The sequence below is a fragment of the Podarcis liolepis genome, assembly GCF_965112155.1.
Source record: "Podarcis liolepis genome assembly, chromosome: 9".
Taxonomy (NCBI): domain Eukaryota; kingdom Metazoa; phylum Chordata; class Lepidosauria; order Squamata; family Lacertidae; genus Podarcis; species Podarcis liolepis.
In genome coordinates this window covers 24,637,098-24,657,449 of record NC_139564.1, presented here as the reverse complement: position 1 = coordinate 24,657,449, position 20,352 = coordinate 24,637,098, and the positions used below count along the sequence as shown (strand labels likewise).

Here is a 20,352-nt window from a genome sequence, read left to right as displayed (position 1 = left end):
TGCTGGTTGCACTAGGTGGCTCAGAGGTGGCTTTTATGGAGTGAAAATGGAAATAATTGTTTGACATTTCAGAGAAAGAATAATCTTATACTGTAATTCCTTCTATTTTCCAACTTCAGGGGTTGAGGGCTGGTGCGTATGTAGCCAAAGCAGAAACATCCCCACACAAGGGAAAGGTAACAGCAAGCCTGTAAGAATCCTACAGCTTGCAGAATTACATAAATAGTCAGGGTTTCCCCCCCCCCCCAAAAAAATAGGAGGCAAATGGATTAGCACGCTCACAAGCAAAACGGGGGAGAGGGAAACAAGTGCCAAAAGAAAGCTTCCTAGCTGGAACTCAAGAGCTGGCTCCCCTCCTCCTGTGACCAGCTTTCCTCCCTGCTGGTCTCCCAGAACATGCAGAGAAATGAAGAGGGCAGAGGAAAGAGAGACAAGATGAAGGAACCTCAGGTTGCTGGGGAAGGAACCGGGTGAGGAGCCTTAGAGAGTGGTGGGAAGGTGGGGACCTTCAGTCTTCACAACTGCCTCATTGGGGCAAGATCTACTGGGAAGAGTTGCTGTGAGTTTTGAGGCTAGATCTGTGCAGATAGGCAGGCCCTGTTTTGGTTTCTTTGAATAAGGAGTTAACCTCACTGACACTGGGTGCTTTATTGCTGACCTGCCCCATACTTCAGCTCCTGTGTCACCCATGCTAACTAAGGGAGGGGAGTCATGTGGTTTGCACATGCAGCACTGGACTTTCAGCACTAATTTTGATGGATCTAGTGCATGTTTAGGCATCCCTACAATATATGAACTATCAAGATTGGAAAGCCTGAAACAGCACAGCCAGACATGAATATCAGAGGATTCTGGAGGCATCCTTGGATCATAACAAGTGTCTTTAAAATCAAATTGTACATCTGATAGTTCCATGCTGGACTTTGCATTTGGGGTTTACGTTTGGATTTTAAGAAAATGTATTTCCTTTCAAAACCCTCGCCACTGTGTTTATTTATTTAAATCATTTCATCATTCTCTTCAGCCAAAAAAGGCCCCCAGAGCAGCTTACAGATGTCAATAATAAGACATTCCCTGCCCTCAGGTTTACAATATAAAAGACAGGAAGACATAATGGGAAAAGAGCCTGGAAAGGAGGAAAAGAGAAAGCTCAGGCATTATTACTTAGTTACCGAGTTCTTGTAATCAGTACAGTCATACCTCGGGTTACAGATGCTTCAGGTTGTGTTTTTTGGGGTTTGGCAGTCACGCATGCGCAGAAGCGCTAAACTGCGCTTTGTGCATGCTCAGACACACCGCTGCGGGTTGTGAACACTGTGGGTTGCGAACGTGCATCCCGCACGGATCACGTTTGCAACCCAAGCGTCCACTGTACTTGGCATGAGAATATTTTAAGGAGAGGAGGAGCCAAAAGTTCCTATCCTGCAATCCGCTCTACCTCTTCTGCAGCCTGATGGAATAGCTGCTAATGCCAGGTGAGGGAAGAGCCAGATGGAGTCAGTATTTAAGAAGAGCATATGGAGAGGTGCAGTTTCTCTCTCCTGAAGCCCAATGCTGCTGTAGATGACAGCTGAGGAAGGAACCCTGAACATCACATCTTTTAGCTTTGATTCAGACTAACACAACAGTTGAAAGCATAGTGAAGTTTTTAGTAGTAATAGTTTTTAACCCCAGAAGTGTGCAACAGTAGCAAAAATTCCCTCAGCAGAAGCCATAGTGATATATAAGATTGGCTGCTCAATACATCCCAATATTTTTTCTAAGTAGATATTCTCTTGTAGCAGCAGCCTTTGCCAACCTGGTGCCCTCGAGCTGTTTGGACTGGTGGGAGTCGTGGTCCAAAACAGCTGGAAGGCACCAGTTAGGCAAAATTTGTATTATAGTGTTACATCCTGAGGGGGTGATGCTCTTGTTGCAAAGAATAACTCTGTATGTTAAATAGATTACAGAGTTTCCTGGAACAGATTTTTATTGCTGTATCCATTAGTCATGCAGTGGCATCAAAATCTTTCACCAAGTGGATAGTTGTCTACTTTCTGTTCCTTTTCTCTGCATGGAAGCCAGTGCGGAAGGCATCAGTTTACAAAGAAAAAAGGGTGGGGGACAACCCTCCCCATTTTAATTAGCTTCCATTTACGTTGGTGCTATTTTTGGAAATTATAGGCAAGATGCTATTCGTTATTCTTTTTGTGCGCAGGAGAGGAGTAAGGAAAGCACTGTGGTTGGTTTGTGAAATAAATCCTTGTTGCTTTTCAGTATGGTTTTGGGGGTTGCAACAAGAACCATTAGATATAGTGCATAAAGAGAAGGATCCAAAGAAATCTGTGAGAGGTTCCATGTGCCCAAGGCAGTCTTGGACTTGTCTGTCTTAAACAGCAGCTCTCCATGCTATACGGCAAGCTGTTTTTCTTCCTTTTTCCTTTTTAGATGTGGGAGTTTCAAAAACAGTTTCTGATATTGCATGGTTACAAAATACTGCTTTATTCTGACAATATTTTGTTGTGTGTTTTTTGAATGTTTTCTGATTGATTTTAACTGCTGATCATATTTCCTTGGCTCATAGTTTTTAATGAGGCTAAAATGTTGTAAACCGCCCTGAGTAGTGCTTTTTCGGAAGAAGGGCAGGATATAACTGTTGATGATAGATAGATAGATAGATAGATAGATAGATAGATGATAGGGGTATACTGCTTAAAATGGGGGGTGGGGGGGAATAAGCCAGAGTATCCCACTAGGCATGTCTAAAATAGCTCTCTGACTCTCAGGTATTACTATACATGGATTTTTCTAAATCTTGATGTACGTTTTCAGAATCCGGAAAAAAATGATCGAAGGCCAGTTGGCATGTTCCATAGAGTTCTAAGTAACTCTTCCTCGATTTTTTTTTGGTTTTTTAAATGAAAAACAGCCACTAGAGGCTGAAATCAGGAGCAGAGGAAAGCCAGATATGGAGGGTTTGAGTGTGTGCGCGTGTGCACGTGCACACTTAACCCTTTCCCTGCCAGATAATTTTCTCACTGATTTCTAGTCAAAGGAAAGGAGACCTGTATCTTTTTCCCAGTAGGGACACTTAGAGATGGGATGATTTTAAAAGGAAAAAACAACTGGGTGGGGAGTGAGTTAAGCACCTTACTCTTCCAACCTCTCCTCCATTCCTGATTGTAACATCCAGCATCCACTTTACTTTTCTTTTTAAATGTTTTTAATGTAGAAGTTTACACAGAGGCCTGCACATTGGGTTGTTTGGATTTTTGCATTCTACCTACATCCCACTTCTGCAGAAATAGTGAAAATTACTGTGTTGTTTTTAGATGCAAATACTTGTTGCATCTCTGTTATATTTTGCTCGAAAAAGAGCAAACATTGTCATGATTCAGAGACTCCATGAGGATTTTGTTTATATTTGTATTTAATTTGGTTTGCTTCATAATAAAATTAATGTTCCAGTTCAGTGAATGAATAACTGTTTTGCTATCATTTGATTTTGGAAGGAAACCCCCAGCGAATACCAGATCGCTTTTCTTTTATTAGCTGAGCACTTTCTTTTTCCATAGGCAATTCTTTTGGAACTAATTGGATTATACGTCAACAACATTTATAATTATTGGGGAGGAAAGGTAGTATAATTACATGGTCCAAAGGAAATGGTGTTGAACATAGAAAGCTTCCTTATACGGAGTCATCTAGCCTGGACCGGCAGTGGCTTTCTGGGAGGTGAACTTTCACAGCACCTGCTATTTTCAAGCTACTTTTAAAGAATTTCCAGGGATGAGTGGGGCCTTATGGATGCTAAGCTCATGCTGCACCACTGAGCACGGCCTACCCCCCAGCACCGCATCTGGCTTCATGGTGATGCAATGATGCTTTGAGGTTCCTGATGTTCAAAACTCAAACTGTGTTTGCTGCATCACTACTACCAAACCAGATTTGGAATGGTTGTGCTAATAAAATAATATGAGTCTGGAGCTGGCAATGAGCTTATGGTAGACTTAGAACCCCCGCTTTCCCTGCAAGCATGCACAGAAGACATATTTCAGAATAGTCGCCTCCCTGAAAAATCTATGTTTGGCAGTTGGGCCTCCATGATGCTAAGTCAAGGCTCAGAGAATCCTTCCCCTCCTCTGGTGGCAGCAAAAAAAGTAGGTAACAAGAAGAGTCCTTACCACATAATTTATTCAGAATTTACAGAGAGAGAGAAAGGAATGTAATTAATCAATGGCGTTGCTCCGAGTAATCTCCCCCCCCTTTATTCTACGTCATCTGCAGTGTCACCCCTTCTACAGTGGCTGCGTAAGGCCCTTTGTCTGTTCGCTTTCTGCTCTTCCACTTTCACAGCCCTCCTGGTTTTAGGAGAAGGGGGATCAGGAATGCTTTCTAATGATAACATGTTAGCCAGCTGTTCTGGCTCTGCTCCTTCCCCCTCCTCCCCTTCCATTATCTCCCAGCTCTGTCCTTCTTCTGTCTCAGACTCGTGACTTTCTGCAAACTACCGTTGTAAACCTATACTGTCCTCCTCTTCTTGTGAAGGTTGGGGGGAGGAGGCGGCCTCCACCATTCCTCTTCAGTCCAGTCCCTGACATGCTATAAGAATTAAATCTTATTCCCACATGGAGCCATGGGATCATGTAGAAAACATCCCAGCACTGCGATGATATTTCCAGGACAATGTACTAGATTCATATAGGACTATGTCACGTCAAAGTCCTATCTAGTCCAACATCCTTAAGAACACAAGACAAGTGTGCTGGATCAGTCCAGAGTAGCATCCTGTTCTCACAGTGGCTGACCAGATGCCTGTGAGAAGTCTGCAAGCTGGACATGAGTGTAACTGCCCACTGCCCAAATGTGATTCTCAGTAACTGGTATTCAGAGGCGTAATGCCTCTGAAAGTGGAAGTAAAACATAGCTATCTACAACTAGTAGCCATTTATAGTCTTATCCACCAGGAATTTATTTAATCCTCTCTTAAAGCCATCCAAGTTGGTGGCCATCACTGCCTCCTCTGGGTGCAAATTCCATAATTTGAAACTATGTGCTGCGTGAAGAATTGCTTTCAGTTATTTGTCCTGAATCTTCTAACATGGTGGCCATTAAGATGCCTATAGGAAGTTTGTGAGATAAATAGACTTCCCCAATGTTGTTGTCCAACAACTGCTATTCAGAGGCATGCTCACGCTAATCCTGTAGGCAGCAGAGTGGGTAACAGTATTGTTCTCCATGGGAATAGAGGATTGTTTTATAGGAAATGTTTGAGCAAATGCACCACATGTGGTTTGATGGGTAACTGCATAACTATGGATAAGACTATATAAATATAAAGGTAAAGGTAAAGGGACCCCTGACCATTAGGTCCAGTCGCGGATGACTCGGGTTGCAGAGCTCATCTCGCTTTACTGACCGAGGGGGCTGGCATACAACTTCTCGGTCATGTGGCCAGCATGACTAAGCCGCTTCTGGTGAACCAGAGCAGCGCACGGAAATGCCTTTTACCTTCCCGTTGGAGCGGTACCTATTTATCTGCTTGCACTGCATGCTTTCGAACTGCTAGGTTGGCAGGAGCAGGGACTGAGCAATGGGCGCTCATCCCATTGTGGGGATTCAAACTGCCGACCTTCTGATCGGCAAGCCCTAGGCTCTGTGGTTTAACCCAAAGCACCACCCGCACCCCTTATATAAATATACATATATCTAAATAAATAAATAGATAAAATGTAACATCTCAGGAGTCCCTGCTGTAATTTGGGTCTTATTTCATGGGGGGGGGGGGTTAGTTCTTGAACATTTAAAAACTAAATAAATATATATATATTTGCCCATGAAATATTCTTGAACATTTAAAAATGGAACCAACCAGCCTGCATACAGGTGAGTGTGGGAGTCTGGCTTTAGCTTTTCTAAAGACGCTTGGACCTCTGCAAATTTTTAGTGTTTTCCCAAGCCTCTTGTGTGAGCATGTTGCAGTTTTGGCTCTGTAAGGATTGGCACTCTTTCCTAAACTTTGCAAATAAAGAGAGTGACATATTCTCATGTTTGCTTGTCGTTATTTATAGCATGCACATAGGTCATAGCAACATTTGCCAGTATATACAGATCGTATTTTAAATTGCTATATTTTATTGGCAATGGGGTTGATGATGCAGGACCCAGTGTTTCTCCTAAAAATAGCATGGCCAGACCTATTTGGGGAACGCCCAGCAAACCGCAGGAATATTATAAGCTCAGCTGAAAGTGTTTGTTACTTAAATACTCTACAGCAGCCTTTGCCAACCTGGTGCTCCCACCCCACCCTGGTGTTGTTGAACTGCAACTCCCATCAGCCCCAGCCAAAACAGGGTGATCTTAGCAAACATGCTTGCCACGTGGGTTACTAAGTAGTGGTCAAATATGAATTGTGCAGCAAAACACATCATGTTTATTCAGAAGAGTCAAGGTTTGTGACTGGCTACAGATAACAGTTAGTGAGGAGAGACTTAACCATGAGATCATTACCTACTCTCCTTTTCTTCACTTCAACAAATGGAACAGGTAAAAAATGACTGAGCAGGTGTCTTGTGGACTGTGATGCAGCCTGCCAATGAACTATTGAAATATTAGCCTCAAAACACTCATTTCTTTGCAGTTGTGAAGCCTCTTTTTATTAGGAAAAGGATTGAAAATAAAACTGCTGGTATCAGAATGTCATTATACAAATTTATGATGTGACCACACTGTGTATTTCCATTCAATGCACCTCCGAAAGGGTGCTATTGAGTTGGAAAAGGTTCAGAACCAATATGCTCAATATGTTGGACGAACTACAAGTAAGAGGTGACTTGACAGAGGTGTATAGAATGATGCACGTTGTGGAGAAAGTAGCTAGAGAAGTTCCCCTCCCCAACCCCTAATACAAAAACTTGGTAAGATTCAGTGACCCTGAATGCTGCAAGATTGAGGACAGACACTGCAGAATTTGCTACCAGGTGGTTAACAACCTGGTTGGCTTTAAAAGGAGTTGGCTCACATTCATGGAGAATTAGGCTATCAATGCCTCTGTTGGAGGCATGAATACCAGTTGCTAGGAATTGCAAATGGGGAGAGCACTGTTGTGGTCAAGTCCTGCTTACAGGTGTCCCATAGGCATGTGGTTAGTCACTGTGAAAATGGGATGTTGGACTAGTTTGACCTTTGGTCTGATCCAGGGGGCCCTTCTTGTGTTTTTATGTTCCTAAAAGATCATGTTTTCAGCAGCAAAGTTGAACCTACTATCCAGAGCTTAAACATTTGGCATTCTATGAAAATGTCTTTTCTAAAAACAAAACATTTTTTTTAAATTCTTGTTGTGATTTGAGGAGTAGCTATGGGCAGGGGAACAAGCTCAGAGGAATGGAGCATTGACACAGTATGATTTGCATAATGCACAGCTCTTCTAAAATGAAAATTTCACGGTTTATCAGTTTTATCCCTCCAGTGTGATTTACTTCTCATGAGATACTTCTATACATTTACAGAGTTTTTATTCCAATGGCTTTAGCACCTCTTTAATTGCGAAAGAAGGGGTATTGTGATGATATAGTTGAGTAATAGGCTTTAGGAATTAACATGCACTTTGCTTACCTATTTTTCTTAGATGTCTAATGCTCAGAGGCCCTAATTCCCTTATATGTACAGGAGCCTGTGTATTGCTGGTCACTTTCAGTAGCGCACAGCAAATGGTATCAGTTCAATAAAGAAAGAAACACTGAGAATAGAAGTGAGCAGCAGGACCTGGACAGCTTTATTGCTGTACTAAAAGAGCATGAGAAGAGATCTCCTGGATCAGACCAAGGGTCCACCAAGCATCCTGCTATCAACAGCAACCAAGCAAATGCTTCTGAGCAGTTCAAAAGCAGGCATGAAAGCAATGGCACTTGCCTGTTTTTTTTTGTTTTGTTTCTCAGCCACTGGTATTCAGAGTAGGGTGGCCATATGCCCTACTGTTAAACAGTCCTCTGTTTAAAAGAATCTTCTGTTTGAAGGGCTGTCCGGTCCAAGCTTAAAGAGAAATAGCCCTAAGAAGGTAGAGCAGCTTTCAGTCAGTTGTCCATTGGCACTTAACATAGGGATTTCACCTGGTCAGGCACACAACTTACCTAGCCAAAGTCTCATCTAATACAGTGAGATGAATTTTATTTCTATATAAAATTTTATGGCATATTTAAAATGTGTGCAAATCTTGTGTTCTCTTTTGGCCCTTTTGTGTGTGTGTGTGTGGGGGGGAGAATCCATAAGTAACCACCCTAATTCAGAGGCCTGCTGCCTCTGAACCTTTAAAAATAAGATAAAATAATAATAAATTGAACATGATTTTTATATCTCTTAATTGTCTATTACCTCTAAGCATATATAAAATATTCACAGGAAATACTGATAAAATCAACAGTTGTTGAAAACAAGTGAGTACGGCAGCTCCATGTGTCATCAATCTCCTTTTCCCTCTTTGAGCAAAGCTTCAATGGGAAAATATTAATTTGTTTTATACAAATTAAAGCCTGGAGGTTGATATCAGCATGCACGTTAAGTGCTCATAGTACATTTATCAGACTATGTTTAAAAGAGGAGATTGCTCTCCCTCACTGTGATAGTAACAGGGCCTGAATGTTGTTAATCCTCCACATCTCCACCCAAAGATTCAGTCTCTCCCCCCCCAAAAAAAGATTCAGCATTGCTAAGAATTACATTCCCTAAATCTATAGCACAGGGTGTGGCCTAGGAAGAGCCAGAGGGTCCAGATAGAAGGGGCTGCATTTGGAGAGCTAGGAGATTCATTACGGAGCCTACTGTCAATATTCCAGCTGCTTTTTAATATGGAATAGATTTCAGTGTACCTGCCTTCCATTAATGGCTGTTGAATGTATATTTGTGTGTGTGTGTTCCTCACCTTTACTCTGGGGTAGCTGATTGTTTTCAAAAGCTATTTGTCCCATTGTATCATATTTGGAGATGACCTACTTCATTTCCAAATAGCCATTTGGGTTTTGTTTACACAGATTTGTTTTCCTGTTGACTTTAGAGATGTCAGCATCATCTTCATAAATGGTTGATAGAAACATGGTCTGGATGTTTCTGATAACTCCTTCTGTTCTCCTTAAAAGGGATATTGATTGCCAGATAGCTCCTCCTCCAGCTTATCTCAGTGTTGCAGGAACTTGCTACATTTTCTGAATGAGACTTTGTGTGCGTGCATTTTCTATACTTCATGCTAATTTGGTAAACATTTGGTATTATTCTTTCATCAGACACCAAAAGACAATTTTAAAATTTCAAGTGACAGGTTAATGATGCAGTAATTACTTAACTTCACCTGCTAATTATTTCCAGCCCTATAAATATAGTTGGAGCTGAAAACCTCATTTACTTTTTATTTTTAATTTCCACCCATGCATTCAGTTGGTAATGATCACTGTGAAATATCATAGGAGCAAAAGTACTAGTTGGTGGATGCTATTTTTTCTTTGGAAAGTGCCAGCATTGTTAGAGAAAGAGCTAGTTTTAAAACTGATGAAAAGTTATCTCGTAACGTACGTTCTTCATTAAGGAAGATTTAGTAGCAGAGAGAAACTGCATGTCTCTATTTCACGAAGACCTAATGGCTGAATTTATTTATGGCTTTTTTATTACTCTGAGATGGACCTACATTGACGCTGATTCTTGCACCAGATTATTTTCTGGAAATCTGTGGTTTAAAAGGCTACACTATAAAACAGATGGCTATTAAACTAAATCATTATTTAATATCATTTCTCTAGAGTGAAGAAGCAATGGAACCAAAAATGTCCTTTGGTAATGTTATCTACCTGGAGCTATTTAGTTATTGAGAAAGCTTCAGCCATATATTCATTATTTGAATCAGTATATCTTCTACCTTTGGAATGTAACTTCATACTCTGAATTGCTAACAAGTCAGATGCTTCCCTCAAGAGGACATGGACCTCACTGTTCTTTCTTGTCCATTTGAATTGCCCTTACTGTTCTACATACAGTCTCACCATCAGAAACATGTGAACCTAGATGAGTAAAATTATAAGCTACTGGTGATTTCTTATGGATGTCTTTTTAAAGGCTCTCTCATCATAGAAACGAATGCTTGACAATAGCCACAAACACTTCGCTTGTGCATTGTGAAAAATTGTGAATTCAGGGCAGCTACATGACTAGAAGAACTGGGCATTGGACTGTCAAGAAAGAGCTTCTCCGAACCATTTGTAAGCCCCATGAAGTCTTTGCTGTTCATCTGTCAGGAGGGTAGAAAGGGAGACAGCTGATTCTTGGCTCAGCTAATGTTGCAGCATATGAGAAAAACTACTTGTTGGGGCAAGTTCAGAAGTAGAGCAAGCTTTCCGTGTTTATTTACCATGCAACACTGTTCTCTCTCTCTCTCTCTCTCTCTGTGTGTGTGTGTATGTATGTATATGTATATATATATTGCTTGGTTAAAGTACAATGTGTGGTTAGATCCAAGGGGATTCTGAATTATACCCTTGCCTTGTGCCTTTTAGCCAAGCTACTGAAGAGTTCTGCTGCTCTATATGCAATATGTGGTGGCAGCTTGCAATCAATTGGGCTATTATATTGTGGATTTAATTCTGGTGAGCAAGGTGCAGGATGCTCGGTTGAAGTGGTCTTCCTTGTGATGCCTAGGGGGCGTCAAGCTACAAAGAACAGTAGGATCCCTCTTAGGGACTCCAGGTTATGCCACAGGTGGGTCTTAATTTGATCAGGTCTGAGCTGTGGGAACAGTTTTCAATGCAGGCCTGGTCTCTCTATCTGGCCTTTGGGATTCTCCTCAAGTGGTGCCCTCTTCTTAGGCCACACATTTTACAGGCCCTATTTGCACCCTCCTTGAGGGTTTATTTCAACTGGAATGTGTCCTTCAACTTCGATAATGCTTCTAGTTTCCCTGGATGGAGTATAGATCGTGTGTACAATGGCAAAAATTACATTTGCTGTTCTGCCCCCACCTTGCAGTGCTGTAGTTTACCTGGGTGTCCCATACTGTGGGCCTGGCGGACTGGCAAGCTCAATGATTGGCATTCAGAAGTGCCCATTCATTAATTCTTCCTACTTTGTGGTATGACCACAGTTTTTCTGTTTTGGTGCTAGAAAGTTGTCAGGAAGTGACATTGCAAGTGTCCTTTTTGGGAGGGAAAGTGGAAGCATCCTGGCTCCTCAAGTCTCCTATGAAAACCTTATGCTAGATCAGATATCTGCTTTCTGTTAATTCCTGTACTTGTACGTGTGGTGTGTTCAGAGCACTAATAAAAGTCAGGCCCAAAGTCTTGGTGCTTTAAGATTAACATTATTCATAAAAGATATAGAATTCCCTCAGAACCAGATTGGTTTCCCCCCCTAGTATCTAGTATGATCTGTTCTATTTTAAGGGAGTTAGGGTGGGGGGAGTGGGGATACACTTTGTTCTTTCTCTGCTGTCTTTGTCATAAAGGCCATTCTGCCTGAAAGAGGGAAAGTGAAAAATATGGACAATTGATTTGTTTTACTAATAGATCCAGATTTCACTGTCCAACTTGGCATGTGTGTTACACTCCATCATATTCTTATACTGAGCCAGTATTTGGGGCTCCCATTGTGCTGAAACAGTTTTGACAGGGAACTTTACAGCTTCTGGAAGCTAACCATGTGCAAGAGTCAGAACAAAAGTGATATGTTGCAGAGGAAAGAATATATATAGCAACCCTAAATTGAAAAGCCAGCATGTTCTACATTAGGATTCCCTGATCAGCATGTTATCTATGCTTATGCCAGAGAGTTGATGGAGTTGTGTGGAAAGTGTTCTATCAAGAAAGGCCCCACTGTTTGGTTAATCTTGCAGTTAGCTTTTGGAAAGTGTCTAGCTACAAAAAAGCAAAATCTTTACTAATAAAGAGGACGTTCCACCCAATCCAACAATAAATCAGCAGCAGTTGATGGGGTAGGGTCTCTTATCGGACCTCCCAGGGCTGGATTCAATGTTGTTTACAAGGAAGGGCAAGGCTGGTGCTGGACAAAAGCATCAGCATTAGTGCCAGATTGGCTCCACCACTGCATTTGCACCATGTCAACCATTCTGGTGCCTTTTCCTTCACAGTAAACCGCTGTGACTTTCATGCCAAGAGGTCAGGTAAGTACCACCACGCTGCTGGCCACTATTGCAAAGAATAGCTTAGGGTGTCGTGGAATCCTAGAATTGTAGAGTTGGAAGGAACCATGAGGGTCATCTAGTCCAACCCCCTTTAATGCAGGAATCTTTTGCCCAATGTGGGGCTCGAACCCACAACAGGATGATCAGCAGCATAGGGATAGCAACATTTGTGTCTGGATTTTCACCCTACATTACTCTAATGAAGTCCCATAGGCAAGCCCACAAAAGAGAGCCCCAAAATCCAGGCACTTATGTTGATCTATTGTGTTTATGTTTAGGGGAATGTAATTTATGTAGTTAATGGAGATAAGAGTGGTCACTGTGCACGTTCACCAGGCCTCATAGAGAATGTACACATAATCCAACTATAAAGAAGGAATTATGCTCATTTTCTGGTCAATATGCATAGTTTCCAGCAAGCCTTGGGGAATGTGCACATATCAATTGAATTGTGTAAGTTCTCTGCTATAATAGGCAGATTTCCCAAGGCCTTTTGAAGATTATATATTGAGACTATATATGACCATGATTTTGTGCCTTTGAAATCTTCCTGGGTAAATAAACTCCTCTTCCTCTTTTGGTCAGTCTTTACTTATTTAATATAATAACTTTGTTAGGCCCAGAACAAGAGGCTGTTTATTTATGAACAGGCTAGGAAACCACAGTGGAAGGAAGTAAAAGTAGCCACAATAACAAGCTGTAGGGTATAGTCTTAAATATCTAACTCTACAATTATCAGTTACAACAGAAAACTTGGGGACAACTTACTAGGACTCTAAAATAAGTCTATATCGAACTCCTGTTTGAGGTTAAAAACCTGAGTCTTTTCTGCTAGGGCATGGATGTTAGAGGACTGAACTGTATGCTGTATGCATAAAATGTAATTAAGTTGTGCTCTGTCTTTAACTTTCCAGACAACAGCTAGTTTTTCCACTTGTGTAACCAATATACAAACAGTGGCAGAGGAAGCCGTTCAGGCGCCTGGGGCGGCGCGCCCATGGGCAGGGGGCGCCGCCCATAGGGACGGGGCCCACCGCGGGGGCTCCAGAGTCTGCCTGCCTCCTTCCACTCAGCCGCCCTACAGCTGGGGGGGGGGGAGGCAGCAGGCTGACCGTTTGGGCAGAGTAGAACCTGCACGTGCCCAAGTCACCGCATCTCTCCCAGGAGAGACGTGTGGTTTGGGCCCACTGCAGGCCCCGCGCTGAGTGCCGCCCAGCATTTTGTCACCCCTCTCAGTGGTGATACTTGGGACGGCCTGCACCTACCGCACCCCCTTCCTCTGCCACTGCATACAAACCGCTCAACTCACTCTGCTCATGGATTCTAAGATATGTACATGTTGCAAGTGGAAGAGAAGGCCGGATTGGATAGAATGTGCTTTGTAAATGGTATGTACTGATGTTCTTACCCTGGGCCAGCAGGGGGATACTGTAGATAGTTTTCACTCAAGTCCGCATATGCAAATAAGGGATTGAAAGTGACATTCAGTGAGTGGATAGTTACAGAAAATGGTTACTGTTGCATTCTAGTGGAGCTCTATATAAGCAGGCTGGCTGAACCCTTCAGTTCAGTTCTGTTCTGCTCTGTTCTGTGAATAAACAAGAGCTGTTTGAAGAATCGCTGTGCCGTCTGATATGTTCACCCACAACTTAACAGTAAAGTGGGCAGTTTTTCTGCTGACTAGACTTCATCCTGTCCACATTGCATGATGCAGTAGTACCTATCACTGGACAGTGTCAGAGTTTGCTAATGCAAGTGTTTTGGCTGTTCAAGGATCTCCAGCTTTTCCCCATGAGTGCAAGCAGAGCCACAAAAGTTGGCAAGAGTTGTTATGAAACCATTTCCTGGTGAGTGCTGATTTCCAAAAATCCAGGCCTATGTTTCACACTGAGAGCTGCTGGGTCTCCTCTACGTTTCTAATATCTCTCCTTAGTTGTCAGTAACAATTCCTGAAAATTTGTGGCTGAGCTCTTTGAAGAACTATGCTCTGTTTCTAAATTTTGCAGTCCTCACCTGACCGCAGGGCACTATTTTAGCTATGTTAACAGCAAAGTCCTTTTTCTGAAGTTCAGCAATCATACCCTGTAAAGCATTTAATTGCTAAAGGAAATAATAAAGACTTTAACAGCATAAAAGAGACATGGTCCATGTGATATATTAAACATTTCCGTTTAATGACATTTCAACCTTGTTTTAATGCTGTGTGTTTTTATAGGGTGAGGTGTAGTGAACTGTTGGTTATACATTTCTCGCTAGGGACACTAAAAGAAAAACTTCACTGGTAGCTTAAATGGCTTAGTGTGTGTGAAGGGAAGACCCAGGAGGACCACAGAGTGTCTGAGTTTCTATGGGAGACAGCCAGATGTCAGCTCAATGAGAAATTTTTGTCTGTTTCTGTGCAAGGATAATAAACAGATGGAATATGTTACCCGAGAAGGCTATTGAAGCAAAAAGTACAAATGAGTCCAAGAGAAACCAAGATTTGTTTCTGGAGGATGTCGAGATATTATGAATAGCTGGAGTTTTTTTACCCCCTCCTGCCAAATTAAGAAGCCATGTTTGGGTGGGAGGAGTGGGTCTTTTTGGCTTAACTTTTATCTTTATTCTTCTCAGTTTCTAGAATTTCTGGGTCAATTGTTGTGATGGAGGAAGGTCGGTGTGAGTTGTTAGTACTATAATCTAGCCCAACTGATAGCCATTTTAGAAATACAAAGTCCATTTTGGAAGCTGAACCTGCAAAGTCAATCACTTGTAATTGATATGTGTGTAACAGCTAATGGTCCATTTCCTTTGTCCTACTCCATTTTCCGGTACAGTGAGTAGTTAGTTACCTTTTTTCTAGTTCAGACAGACCTGGACAGTCGTTTTTATGTGTTCTGTCTCCCCACCAGCACTTCCTGCTGGATCCTCAATTAAAATGGTGATCTGGAGACATTGTGGTTACCTGGCTCTGGTGCCTGATGGCATTAATGACTGACACAGAACTGTGGTTGGTGTTTGGCCATGGAGGTCCAATCTGCTTACCTAGGTGGGAGGCTTTATGTTTGAAAAAGAGAAGACTCTGATTTATTGGAGAACTCTCTTCAGTCTTCCTTCCCAAGCCCTTTTCCTCTCCCCACCAACTGTTTAATCATTGTCCTTTCATGTTCTTTTACAATCTCCTGCCAGAAGATTTTCCTGTGCAAGAAAACACATCCTATGAGCAAGTCATCAACTCGATACCCCTGTGTTCCTTTGCATTCCTTTTCTGCTTCCTTGCCCAATAAACCTTTTCCTGTTTCTTATGCCTACTAGAGATCCATCCTCCTCATCTCTCTCTCTCTTCAATGAACTGAGACAGATTTTGTGGAATCGGTTATTTTTCAACTTCAAAGCCATCACATTTCTGAATGAGATGCCTAAACCCAGCCCTTTACATGATAACTGTTGCCCATTTATCTTTAAATTCTAGAGCAAGGGAAATGGCGTTCATATTATTGATTCATTATTTTATTGTCCTTTCTTCAGAGTTCCTCTACCCCATTTTATACCCTCCCAAAGGGGAGCGGGTTGTTCTATGATCTAAACCACTTAGCCCTCTTGGGCTTGCGATCGGAGGTTCAGTGGTTTGAATCCACATGATGGGTTAAGCTCCCATTGCTCTGTCACAGCTTCTGCCAACCTAGCAATTCAAAAGCACACCAGTGCAAGTAGATAAACAGGTACCACTGTGGTAGGAATGTAAGCGGTGTTTCCATGCACACTGGTTTCCGTCACGGTGTTCCATTGCACCAGAAGCAGTTTAGTCATGCTAGCCACATGACCTGGAAAGCTGTCTGTGAACAAGCACTGGCTCCCTTGGCCTGAAAGCGAGATGAGCGCCACTGTGCCATAGTTGCCTTTGCCTGGACTTAACCATCCAGGGGTCCTTTACCTTTACCTTTATACCCTCCCAACAACCCTGTGCATGGATTAGACTGAGAGATTGTGTGACTGGCCCAAGGTTACACAGTGAGTTTCATGGTTGAGTGAGGATTGAAACCTTGGTCTCCCTGGCCATAATCTGACACCCTAGCCACTACACTGACTTTAGCAGTGATGTTTTAAAGAAATATTTGGGACTGTTGCTTGGCTTTCTTGAAGAGTGCAATTTTTTGCAAAATGAAAACAATTCTAGCATTAGAAGTCTGATGCAGTGGTGCTTCCTTTCACCTATTGTTCTTCTCACAAACAGGTGTTAGTGATCAGAGGTAGATGAAAGCAGCATGTCAACTTAAGTTGAGAACTGGAAATGGCAGAATTTCTTCCAAGTGTCAATAATGAAAGTTGGTGTAAGGGTAGGATCAAAGCTAACTCTTTACAATGGTACCTCCGGTTATGAATTTAATTCGTTCCGGAGGTCCGTTCTTAACCCGAAACCGTTCTTAACCTGAGGCGCGCTTTCGCTAATGGGGCCTCCCACTGCCACTGTGCCGCTGCCTCATGACTTCTGCTCGCATCCTGGGGCAAAGTTCGCTACCAGGAGCATCTACTTCGGGTTAGTGGAGCTCATTACCCGAAGCATTCGTAAGGAGGATGGTACGTAACCTGAGGTTCCACTGTGCTTAACCCCCCCCAAACCTTAATTGTTATTTGGGCAGGGGGGAGAGGTGGAAAGTGATACATATGTTAGAATGTCAGTGACAATTGGATTAGATTTGCGGACATTTCCTTCCATGTTAGGAGGAATTCCAGTAACTGGGACTGCAGCAGGTGGCTATCCATGTCTCCTAAATCAATGTCTTTGAACAAAGTTTTTCTGATCCTTGGCTCAGCAAGCTGCAGTGCCTTAAACAAAAGCATTTCCTTTGCCAGACTCTCCGGCCTGTGTTCTCTCAGATTCTCTCTCTCTGTTTCCTGGTGTAATGTTCCTAAATCACTCACCTCTGTCCAACCATCACATTCCGCCTCAGGTTACCACATTTGCTTGTACTTCTGTGTTCAGACACTTTCCCACACACCAGCTTTCAAGTCCAGGTACAGACTTAAGGAATTTGCCACCACTGTGACTCTTTTAAAGAAAAGATTCATGCTATAACTCTAGAATGTTTCTCAAGGAGTACATGATTTTGATGAAGGACTGCGAAGTGCTGTCGAAAGCAATGAAAAACCCTTTGCATAAACTCTGCTGAAGAATGATAAAGTGTCTTAGTGTGGAGGAGTCCGCATGAAAATCGATAGACCATCTGTGTGTCTGCGGATGCTGTTGTCTCATCATTTCCAATGAATGTCATTTACTGCCTTGGGAATGAAATTTGCTGTTTGCTAGGGATGACATTATTTCAGTTGATGAAACTTACATGGCAAGAACTGACCAGTAATTAAAACTAAAGATGAGAATAGAGGGGAAAAGCCATTACCCAATACATCAGTTGTTCTATGTGCACATTAGTAGTTCTGTGGAAAAGCAGGGTTTGTTCTAGGAAAAGATCTGGTGATCATCCTCCATGTGTATACGGTTTTTGCCAAATGTCATTCACTGCACACAGATCATGACTAGAGCAGTGGATCCACATGGCCATAGATGCATGGCCACACATGTTTCAATGTGACACTATAGCACCTACAATACAGGGTGGATGACTCTGCTTCTCTTTATCATTTACCCAGTGCAGATTTTAATGAGCACCCATATCTAACATTTGCAGGATTTCTGGAAGCATAAGTAGTTTTATGTAGCATCTTGTTGCAGGTGAACCTCTCTGGATTGGGGCATGTGCATTTCCTTTCTGTGCTCTCCTTTGGTAGAATGAAATGAAAAGGTGTGCTGTGGTATCTTAAGACTGACTCTAATAAACTAGCGTGGCTACTGCTCTTCTTGAGGTGTTATGGAAGATGTTCCTTGACTCACTCACTGCTGTTTTCTGTACATTCTACATTTACTGTATCTTATATTTTCAGGAGAAAAGCCTTTGGGATTTATTTTATTGCTGAAGTGTACCACAGAGCCTAGGACTTGCCGATCAGAAGGTCGGCGGTTCGAATCCCTGCAACTGGGGTGAGCTCCCGTTGCTCGGTCCCTGCTCCTGCCAACCTAGCACTTCGAAAGCACCTCAAAGTGCAAGTAGATAAATAGGTACCGCTCTGGTGGGAAGGTAAACGGTGTTTCCATGCGCTGCTCTGGTTCACCAGAAGTGGCTTAGTCATGCTGGCCACATGACCCGGAAGCTGTACGCCGGCTCCCGCGGCCAGTAAAGCGAGATGAGCGCCACAACCCCAGAGTCGGTCATGACTGGACTTAATGGTCAGGGGTCCTTTTACCTTTTTACTTAGCTCACGTCTGGGGCAGGGGTGGGGGTACCCATGGTTCTCCAGATGTTGCAAGGCTATAGCTCTCATCAGAAGTGGCTTACCCAGTGGGAAGGAGTCAACAGTGCCAATTTCCCAACAGTAGCATTGCTGCCGCTAATCAGGAAGGCTGAAGTCGGACCTGAATGGACACTGTACTTACAGTTCCTCCCTCATAGCTGTCTTCCTCTCCCTGTAAGCAGCAGTGACACCGCTGCCAGGAAGCTAGCACTGGGGCTTCTTTCTTCCTGATCACTGGCCATGCTAGCTGGGGCTGATGGGAGCTAGACATATAGTAAGCCACATATTCCTCATCCCTTGTCTAGGGAGCACTTTCTGTGACTCTTTTGTGAAATTCATTCTCAAAATACTCATGTGGAGAAATCACTTTTAGGTAGAAACAGTATAATATAATTGACCCAGTTAAAATACATTATATTAACAAGAAATAGCCTGATAAGTATTGGAAGAGATGTGCCAGCAGAGGAACATATTTGCATATTCTGTGAACCTTGCCCAGATGTAATCCAAGCTTTAGCTATATTACGTCTATTGCAGGATCTGTGGTCCCTTTGAACCTGCTTATTGTTCTCTAGTCCAAGTACACAGCTTGAATTAATGGGCCTTTTGTTAATAGCAGCCAAACTGCAATTAGTGTAACAAGTGGAAATGACCCCAGAAACCACCTATTAAGGTGGGTCTCCCAAAGTGTGAGAAATATTTGTGCAAATTAGGGCCACTTTGTACTCTAATTTTAAGTGTGGTATAGCGGAGAAATTGTCCTTTTTTCTGGTATATGTTGACTCTAAAAGCCGGTATGTGTAAAAAAACCTCTATCTTATATATGTCTTCTGGTTTATAATGCACTTTGTGCAATACTTTCAGTGAATTCGATATCTGATCACTCTGAAAACGAGAATTTGCAAATATGGGTTATGTTTGAAATGAATTCTTAATACAATGTTTCTCTCTTGTAACTGGTTACAAAAAGAGAATAAATAAAAAGAGAATAAATAAAATCGGTTAATAAAACGTTTATCTTTTGTAACTGAAACATCTTCAAACAAAGTAGCTATAACTAAAATATGTGTACATAATGACTATTTATCTCAAAATATGTTTTTGAATGTGCATATTCTTTCAAACTACATATTAAAGTGTCCCCCCCCCCTCAATATTTTTGGCTAAGTCACTGCTGCATACCAGGACAGAGGCTATAACTTAAAAGTAGACTCTTATAATCTTTGATTTTGTTAGTTTTAAATTTTCTGAAACTGTAGAGACTGGCAGTATTATTTTCAGAAAGTCCCAACACTTTAACATTGTATGAAAGTTGTCTGCTTTATTGTGAGCTACCTCAGCTGATATTATGGCTGTGTGGAATTCACCTTAGATGAACATGGAATAGCAATTTATTACTCTCAATGAGAGTGCTTATAATAAAACATGTAAGGGGGAGAGGTGAAAGGAATCAACACTGGAATTTTGATAACCTTTCAATAATTGCTTGAGAAAGCAGCAATGCTTGTAACCTGCATCGTGTAGTGAAATTTAATGTGGCAATCATCCATTCTTGATTGGATCCTTGTATTGGATGCCGCAGGCGATCTTCACACAGGATTATAATTTGTTCTGGAAATTGTTCTCTGCCTCCAACCTTAGTTCCTTGCTCTTGCTTTCTGTCTTCCAAAAACATAGCCCTATTACTGCTCAATAGCAAGCTTGTGCTTTTCTGGAATAAAAACGATTACAGCAGATGAACCATAAAAATAGGGTACTTAGGTCACTAGCAAGTCTGTCAAGGGAGCCATTTCTTAGAGGAAGAAATCATGCAGCAAAATTGTTAACCCAGATTAAATATTTTGGGACAACTGTATGCACAAGCCTCGGAT

At 42.1% G+C, this 20,352-nt stretch overlaps 1 protein-coding gene across 1 annotated transcript in view; it reads left to right on the top strand.

Annotated features, from left to right (window-relative positions):
• Positions 1–20,352, top strand: part of COL25A1 (collagen type XXV alpha 1 chain) — a 309,311-nt gene that overhangs the window by 103,357 nt on the left and 185,602 nt on the right. The gene's annotated exons all lie outside the window — the stretch shown is intronic.